Here is an 8,395-nt window from a genome sequence, read left to right as displayed (position 1 = left end):
TTTTGAAACACTGCATAAATATTTTTGAACTCATGATGAACTCGTTTAAAATATAACTAAAATGATTATCCACTTTTTAAATGTAAGTAAAAGTAATAAAATAAATGAAAAACAAAAGAAAAAACTCTCTAGCGCTGCAGTAAGCGATGTATAGACGCACCGATATAGGAGCTCTCGAGCTCTCTTGGTTGGTAAAGAGTGCCTATTGAGCGCCTTTGGCGCCAGCTATCCCCCACTAGGCTCACACACTGCATTACGTGGACCGGCCCGCCAACGCAAACATTACGTGGGCCGTGCCCCACTGGCGCTCGCTCAGGTCGTCCCTCTCCTTGATCGGTTGAAGTTCCTAAAAAAAAAGGGTTTGTTCTCCTAACTTGATAGGTTGACGAATTACTAAACAAGTTGACTGTTTACTATTGACTCGATTGGTGGTCGTTGCCATTTTCAATAAAGTTTTCAAAAAATTGCATATTCAAAAAAAGTTCCATCAATTAAAAAAAGGTCATGTATTTCGGAAAAAGTTAAAAAACAATTAAGAAAAATTCACGGGTTCCACAGATTTGAAAAAAGTTAATAAATATGAGGGAAATTTTAATATTTTTTTAGAAAAATCACCTATTATAGTAAGCAAGTTCACGCTTTTAAAAAAAGTGCTCAAAGGTGGAAAAGTTTACAAATCTGCGGAAAACTTCATGGGTTTGAAAAAGTCACGAACTTGAATAAAACGTTTACGCATTTGAAAAGGTTCAAACAAAAAAATGGAAAAAAAATGGAAAGGAAAAAAGATAAAAGACAAAAGCAAAAACTAAAAACCAACAAACCTGGAAAAACTAAAGAAAACTCACAACCCATAAAAACGAAGGGAAATGGTTGGAGAGATAATATGGGCCACTAGCCCACTTGGCTCCTAGAGCATGCGGGGGTGTGCACCCCATACCAAAAAGTCTCTATATTTGTCTAAAAAAAACAAAAAGTCTCTATTTACTATTCCCTCTGTTATCCTAAAAGAAACATTCTCTCTGTTCCAAAAAGCTTGTCTTAGATTTGTTGCTTTTTGGGACGAAGGTAATACTTAAAAAAGCCTCTCTTTGACGACGATTCAGGAGTGGGTGGAGTTGTTTGCCGAAAAAGTAAAGTATAGTTTCCCCCGCGCCTCCTTCCTCCGGCCATGCCCCTCTCCGCCATGGCTACAAGGGAATCGAGTTGCCGCCCAGGCTACAAGTGCTCCTTGCAGGTGACGGCTGGAAGAGGCATCCGCCGAAACGTCTTGGCTTCATTGGCGAGGCCAAGGTAGGCAGGGCACCAAAGAAGAATAGTAAGAGATGGTTTATTGAAAATGAAGGAAATAAAAAAGTGAAAGCGTCCCAGGGTGTTGATTGCATGGCACAGACAAAAAAAATGAAAGCGTCCTAGTGTCATTTCATGGCTTTCGGGCTAGACCGGTCTACAGCGGAAGTGGATCCTCTAACATTAAAGAGGGAAGTCACCTAAGCTTTCCTTCTTAGTTTTGCACTGGATTGCACTATAGCCTTCTCCGCCGAGATCAATTTGGAGATGCTCTGATCCGGTCCGGCGAGATGCGCCTAGGCCTCGGCACTTTCGACACCGCCCATGAGGCCGCCCGCGTGTACGACGCGGTGGCGTGGCGCCTCTGGCGGCCTCGTAGGGAAATGAACTTCCCCGAAGTGCCGACGCAGGAGCTGGCGCAGGAGCTCGCGCCTCCCCCGCGGCTTATCACTGACGAGGATCGTCCCAACAACCGGAGGTGGGAGTGCCGTCTCGGCCTCGCCGAGATGGAGGAGGAAGCCATGGAGTTGTGGTGCCAACACTTCCCGCAGGACGTCATCAACTAGCGCTAGTTCTTCGCGCAAAGGAGGGCGGAGCGAGCCACCTATCGCGAGGACATGCGTACGCGGAAGGCGGCCGCTCAATTCAACATCGACCTAGAAGCAGCGTAGTCCTGGGACTCCGACACCAATCGGTATCTTGACGCCTTCATTAAGACGTCGGAGGAGGACAACACCGAGGCGGAGTCGAAGTCGGAAGAGGAGGACGAGGAGTAGTAGTTGAAATATCTTTTTTTTATCTATCTATGCTATGAACTATCTATGTATCATTTTTATTTATCATTTATCTATCTATGTATCTTTTTATTTATCTATCTATGCCTATCTATGAAGAATCGAGTCGGGGTCGAATGTGTATCGAGTTGAAGTGGACGGAGAAGACGGCAAGTAGTAAAAAAATATAGCGCGTCTGCTGGAGCAGCGCGCGCAATATTTTACAGCGGACACCGGAGCCAGCGCTCAGCTGCGCGCAAAAACTGGCTATGAAGGCGCGTAAATGCTTTTTTAGCGTTTTCGCAAAAAAATTAAAAAAATGCTTTTTTAGCGTGCCGCATGTTGCACGTCTGTTGGAGATGCTCTTAATCGGCTACACAAGTACCATCGTTTGGCTTTTCAAAAAAGTACTCCCTCCATAAATTAATATAAAAGCGTTTAGATCACTAAAATAGTAATCTAAAAGCTTTTATATCTATACTTCTATACTACTATTAAAAGAGCAAACATGAATTCCCCTAAAACCACACAATTAATTGTACACAGGATAACCAGGACCCTCCAAACAAATCAACGTAAAGACATCCAACAGTCCGTATTACCCCAACAGTCTTCCACCCAGATCAACGGCTCAGATGGATTGTTCTGCCGGCACACGCCGTGGTCTAATCGTCCTAGCGCTCGGCGTGACTGCGTCCCCGATCCCTGCGGCCATCCGCGTTTGGCCATCACGCACTCCTCCGCGCCGTGTGTCCCCAGCGACCCTCGGTCCGATTGCCCTCCGCGTCCGGCTGCCATGCGCTTCTCTGCACGGGGCGCCGCGAGCGACTCTCCGTCCGACTGCCGCCCCGCGGCCCTCTACGTCCGACCGCCACGTGCTCCTCCGCGTCGGGCGCCGCGAGCGACTCTCCGCCCCGCAGCCCTCCACGGCCGCCACGCGCTCGTCCGCGCCGGGCGCCGCGAGCGACCCCTCCACTCCACGCCTTCCCACACAAGCCGCCGCCGGCCCTTCATGCCGCGACAGGCAACGCGCTCATGCCGCTATACAGGACTGCGGCTATTTATGTTCAGATCACATGTTTTTTCTTTGATCCGCTTCATTCGGTTGTACAGGTTGATGTGGTGACGGGTGAGATGTATGTCCATGCGCTATTCCACAGCCGCGTACTGATAACCCAGGATAGCTGATCTACGTGCCAGCTTCATTTGGCAATTCTCTTGATCATAAGTAATTTGATTTTCTTTGGTCCTATTCACCTAGGCCTTTAGAGATTAATTGAGTGCCATTTTTTTTTTCGAAACAGAGGCATAAGATTTGCCTCATCTATTAAATAAGGAGAGAATAGAGTTTAGAGTTTTACAGGACACCCCATACAAGCGACATGACAATTACTCACATACAATGATAGTCCCTAGCTTCTTGGCGCCGGCAGTAACCCATAACTTTGCCTCACCAATGATGGTTTGGAGGAGAATAGGTGGTGGCGCAAATTTTTGCCGAAATACCCTAGCATTTCGCTCGTTCCAAATGGTCCAAGAGGTGAGCATGACGAGAGAGGACATGGCATGCCAATTCGGATTTCGGTCATCGGTACGCTTGACCCACCACTCCTTGACGGATTCATCAAGATGCCAATCGGGAATGTTGACGTGAGGTAGCCCAAGCTTCTCGATGATAGATCTCCAAAGCCTAAGAGTGTAACGACACTTGAAGAAGAGGTGTGGCCCCGTTTCTTGCTCTCTCTTGCATAGTGGACAAAGACCACAATTTACCCAACCACGCTTCTCCAATCGATCGGCGGTCCAAATTCGGTCTTGCAGGGCAAGCCACGCAAAGAATTTTACCTTAGGGGGTGCCCAAGCCTTCCAAACCATACGGTCCATGGGAGAGAGAGTCAATCCAAGGAACAGAGCCTTGTACGCAGTGGCCGCCGAGTAGATCCCATCGTTCGCATGTTTCCAAGTAATGTCGTCTTCGGCTTGGTCGTCAAGGGGGAAGTCATGAACAAGCATCCAAAGAGTGAAGAATTCGCTAATGTGGCGAATGGAGAAGTGTTGGGGCATCATCAAGCTTACGGTCATGAGAGTCATCCAGTGTTTTGACTCTCTCCACACCTCCAACCTGCATTGGTTGAATTCTGCCAATGTTGTGATATTGCCCATAAAGGAGGGCGCGGAAGGCATCTCTGATTACAGACATATCAGTCTCATCCACGCCATCGCAAGAATAATTGCCAAGATCCTTTCGCTCCGGCTGGCTCCACACATGGACTGCCTTGTCTCCAACGCGCAAAGTGCATTCATAAAGAGGCGTAGCATACATGACAACTTCATGTGCGTTCGTAATTTTGCTAGGCGCTTACACAAGTGCAAGACCCCGTCTCTTCTTTTCAAGCTGGATATAAGAAAGGCTTTTGACTCCGTCAAGTGGGGCTACATGTTAGATCTCCTTCAGCGTTTGGGTTTCCCGGATAGGTTCTGGGCTTGGATTTCCGCACTCCTATCCTCGTCATCGTCTCGTATTCTCTTAAATGGCATCCCCGGCCCTCCCATTAAGCATGGGAAGGGGTTCCGGCAGGGGGACCCCATTTCCCCCCTGCTTTTCGTCATCGCGATTGATCCGCTGCATAAGATTCTAGATTTGGCAACCCGGAAAGGCCTTCTTCACAAGATACATGGGCGGGGGCCTACGGTGAGAACCTCCCTATATGCGGATGATGCTGCTATTTTTTTGGCTCCTATCAAAAGGGACGTTGACAATTTGGCTTCCATCTTGAGAGGCTTTGGCGAAGTGAAAGGTCTATGCACCAACTTTCAGAAAAGCTCCGTTGTGCCAATTCGATGTGGTCATCTTAATCTTGGGCACACTCTTCAGAGCTTGCCTGCAACTCGTGCTACTTTCCCGGTGAAGTATCTTGGCTTGCCACTCTCTGTTTGGCGGCTCAGAAAGGTGGATTTCCAATACCTTGAGGACAAGGCGGCAAGCAAATTGGCCACTTGGGACGGCCAAAATATCACTACCATCGGCCGCACGGCACTTGTCAAATCAGTCATTTCATCCCAAGCGATCTACTCAATCACGCCTCTCATTGTGCCGCCAAGTACGCATAACAACCTAAATAAATTGGAGAGGTCGTTCCTATGGTCCGGTGCGGATAAGACAACGGGAGCCAAGTGCAAAGTCAATTGGAAAATAGTTTGTAGGCCAAAGGAATATGGTGGCCTGGGGGTACTCAACACCGAAAATTTTTCGCGAGCTTTACATCTTCGTTGGCTGTGGTATGAATGGAAGGAGCCCCACAAGCCTTGGGTGGGGTTTGGTAACCCTTGCACCGCCGAGGACCTCGAGTTTTTCTACGCCTCTACAACTATCACTGTGGGTGACGGTGCAAAAACACCGTTCTGGGACTCCCCATGGCTATTTGGGCGGAAACCCATGGATATTGCTCCATTAATCGACGAGGCTTCAAGGAGAAAGAATTGGAAGGTGCGTGAAGCCCTCTATGAGAATGCATGGATTCTCAAAATCAATCCAAATAACTGAGTGCCATATGTATCGGCAACAACACAACAACCGTGCAGGTATGTTCCTTTGTAAAATCTCAGGAATATCTAAGCAGTGTGCATGGATCGGCTGAGCCATCCTAATAATTTTCTTACCACAAAATTGCAAGGTGCATTCTCTATACATAATTTTAACTTCGTTCTATTTTTTGTGTATCTCTTTTGTAGAATCATTGTAGTCAGAGAAGTCGATGAGCATATTGCTTTCTCTGTTTTCAGATAGTTTCCGAGCCCTCCTTCTCCAAGATAAACTGATAAATAAATCATGTGCTGGCAGTGGTATGATATTCAGGTTCTTACATGTATATTTTCTAGGTTACTCTTAGCTTTCACACACCTATAAATTATCTTGATTTGTGTATGCTTTGATTACACAATAGTGTAGTTAACAGAACTGAGTCATATTGAGCGGTTAGTTGAGTACCTATATCTATATGTGTGACAGCTCACAGCCAGGCAAGTTATGTTCTGTCGTCGAATAGATATTCATATGACTGATTTGTGAACTTTAGCATTTTGCATTTAATTGTGTCATTTTTAATGGTTAGTTAGGCTGAATTGGCAAATGAGTTGATGACTGGGTTCATGTGATAAATAAGCATTTTTAAAGCTTGTGCTATCACTTATTTGAATTCATGATTGCAGGAGTGTCTCATGGCTTAATAGTCGTTCAGGCACGTGCAATTTTTAAGAGTGAAGTCAGGAGAATAACTTCTTCTGGGTTGAGGTTTCTACAGATTGATTCATTGGAGGGATGCTGGTGCAGTGGCCATATCTATGGTAAGACGTATGGGGTAAAATTAGAAGTAGATACCTTTTTGGTCTGCTGAAATTTTACCCGTCTAAAGAAACTTGGTACGACATACTAAGATGAAAAATTGTATTCTTCAATTTGAGACATTTAATAATGAACTGAGAGGCTCTAGCATGGACTACAAACTAATCTCAGCTATATTTGGATGCAGTGCAAGGAATTCTTCTTCTTGCAGTTGCAGGACCATGAGATGTCGACGCTACACTATGGACACACCAATGTCCCAGCCAAGTCAGTGATGCAGCCCCAACTCCTGATTTCTTCAAGTTGAGGAAGTTGCGGCAGCCTGACTCCATTCTGCCTATTGCCGCCCTATCCAAGTTGCTGCTAGGCAACTACTACTCCTGTTGGATAGATGAACCCTCTGACTATCTATTTTATGTTATTCCCTTTGTGTTATCCAATTGCTCTTGATAATTTAATGATTCAATCAAATTTCACTGCAAATCATACTGGATCAGGCTTTTCTTCTTTCCAATTTCACCGGTAGACGCGCAGCAGCGCCGGCGAGCGCCTCGGGTGGTGGCGGGGAGGGGAGGGGTGGAGTAAGGGGTTGCGGCGGGACAAGGGTTTGGCCGCTCTCGTGTTGCCCGTGAGGGGCGACGCGAGAGCTGAGTTGTGGAAGCCGATGTGAGGGGATTTGCAATTCTTTCAACGCAGTGTTAGTTTGCGTTAAGTTGGAAAATCCAAATCCATACATTTACAATTCTTCTTGTTATAATTATATTATATATTTTCATTAACTAATGTTTACAGAATACCATCTGAGTAACCGCCTGATATAGCAGTTAGTTTTAACATTAGATGCAACAACTTTGACATTGATGATTTGATCATGTTTTTATTAGGACAATAAACTTGTCTAGAATTCATTATGATTTGAAGGCTCTGGAAATAGATGCATCTGCTCCCTAAATTATTCTCAGTGTGATTTCTGAATCATACATGCTGACATGCATTGGCAATCATTATTCAACGGATTGCCTTTTCACTGAAATAAGAACCGCATGATGCTTACAATTTAATCTGGTCATCTAGATAACTGAATGGGTTAATGTTATGCTTAGTATCTTCTGGCACATGTAAAGTGGGGAAGAAAACCAATCTCTTTTGATACGGACTTCTGGAGGCAACATTCCCTGATTGTATGCACTTAACATTTTCTTTTGGCTTCCTGCTATCGCGTTTTAAGTTGTCTGCTAATACTTTTAAGTCTCTCTTGTGCTCAATTTCAGATGCTATCTTGCGTACGATTGAGCAGTCTCGACTATACTTCAACCCAGACATCAACGAAGCAAATAACTTGATTGTAAAGTAAATTCATGATTAACAATGCCTAGCTTTTGATCTTGACTAATACGAAGGGTGCAATGTGTAGGTTCAGAGAGCTCCGATGCTTTATCCGACCAAAGACTTTCAAGCTATATTTTCTTTCAAGATTTTGAGCATCCCTGCACATGGAACAATATTGGAGAGATAGAGTGCCAAGCTTTTATTTCATTGTGCTAATAATTGTTATATTTTGTTGGTGCACCATTATAGTTTGTTTATTTTATTAATCTATTTTCTTCTTAGGATGCATAATGGTTCTTTTTGCATGATGATACGTGCGTTGCACGTGCACGCTTACTAGTTAGTTAACAGAGGGAGTACCATCGTTCGGATTTTAAAGAAAAAAGTACAATCGCTTGGTGCATAGACGGTTTCGGAATTTCATTCGGCTCCGATTATCAAGCAGGCCCTACAAGTACACGGCCCTCTCACCCCATTGGCAGATCACATCCGATTTCAGATCTCGTATTGTTTTTCATCACCAGTCGTCTCAAAAATTGGATCTCGACTCCCCGGAGCAGAGATGAGCTCCGGCGAGGTGACCATTGGAGAAAGTGGGATGCAAAAGGATAGAATTCCTTATTTGACACTCTCTTAAAATTGTGTTCCTTATTTGACACTGGAG

The 8,395-nt window shown here is 45.2% G+C and overlaps 1 long non-coding RNA gene across 1 annotated transcript; it reads left to right on the top strand.

The window, feature by feature from the left end:
* The first annotated feature begins 5,597 nt into the window (after positions 1 to 5,597).
* Positions 5,598 to 6,936, top strand: LOC119325938. Its single transcript, XR_005157746.1, has 3 exons — positions 5,598 to 5,642; positions 5,793 to 5,916; positions 6,270 to 6,936. It is a non-coding gene; the product is annotated as an uncharacterized LOC119325938 (long non-coding RNA).
* The last annotated feature ends 1,459 nt before the right edge of the window (positions 6,937 to 8,395 follow it).

Source organism: Triticum dicoccoides, chromosome 6B (genome assembly GCF_002162155.2).
Source record: "Triticum dicoccoides isolate Atlit2015 ecotype Zavitan chromosome 6B, WEW_v2.0, whole genome shotgun sequence".
Lineage (NCBI taxonomy): Eukaryota > Viridiplantae > Streptophyta > Magnoliopsida > Poales > Poaceae > Triticum > Triticum dicoccoides.
Note: the sequence above shows the minus strand (reverse complement) of the source record. Positions and strands in the feature narration are given on the sequence as shown.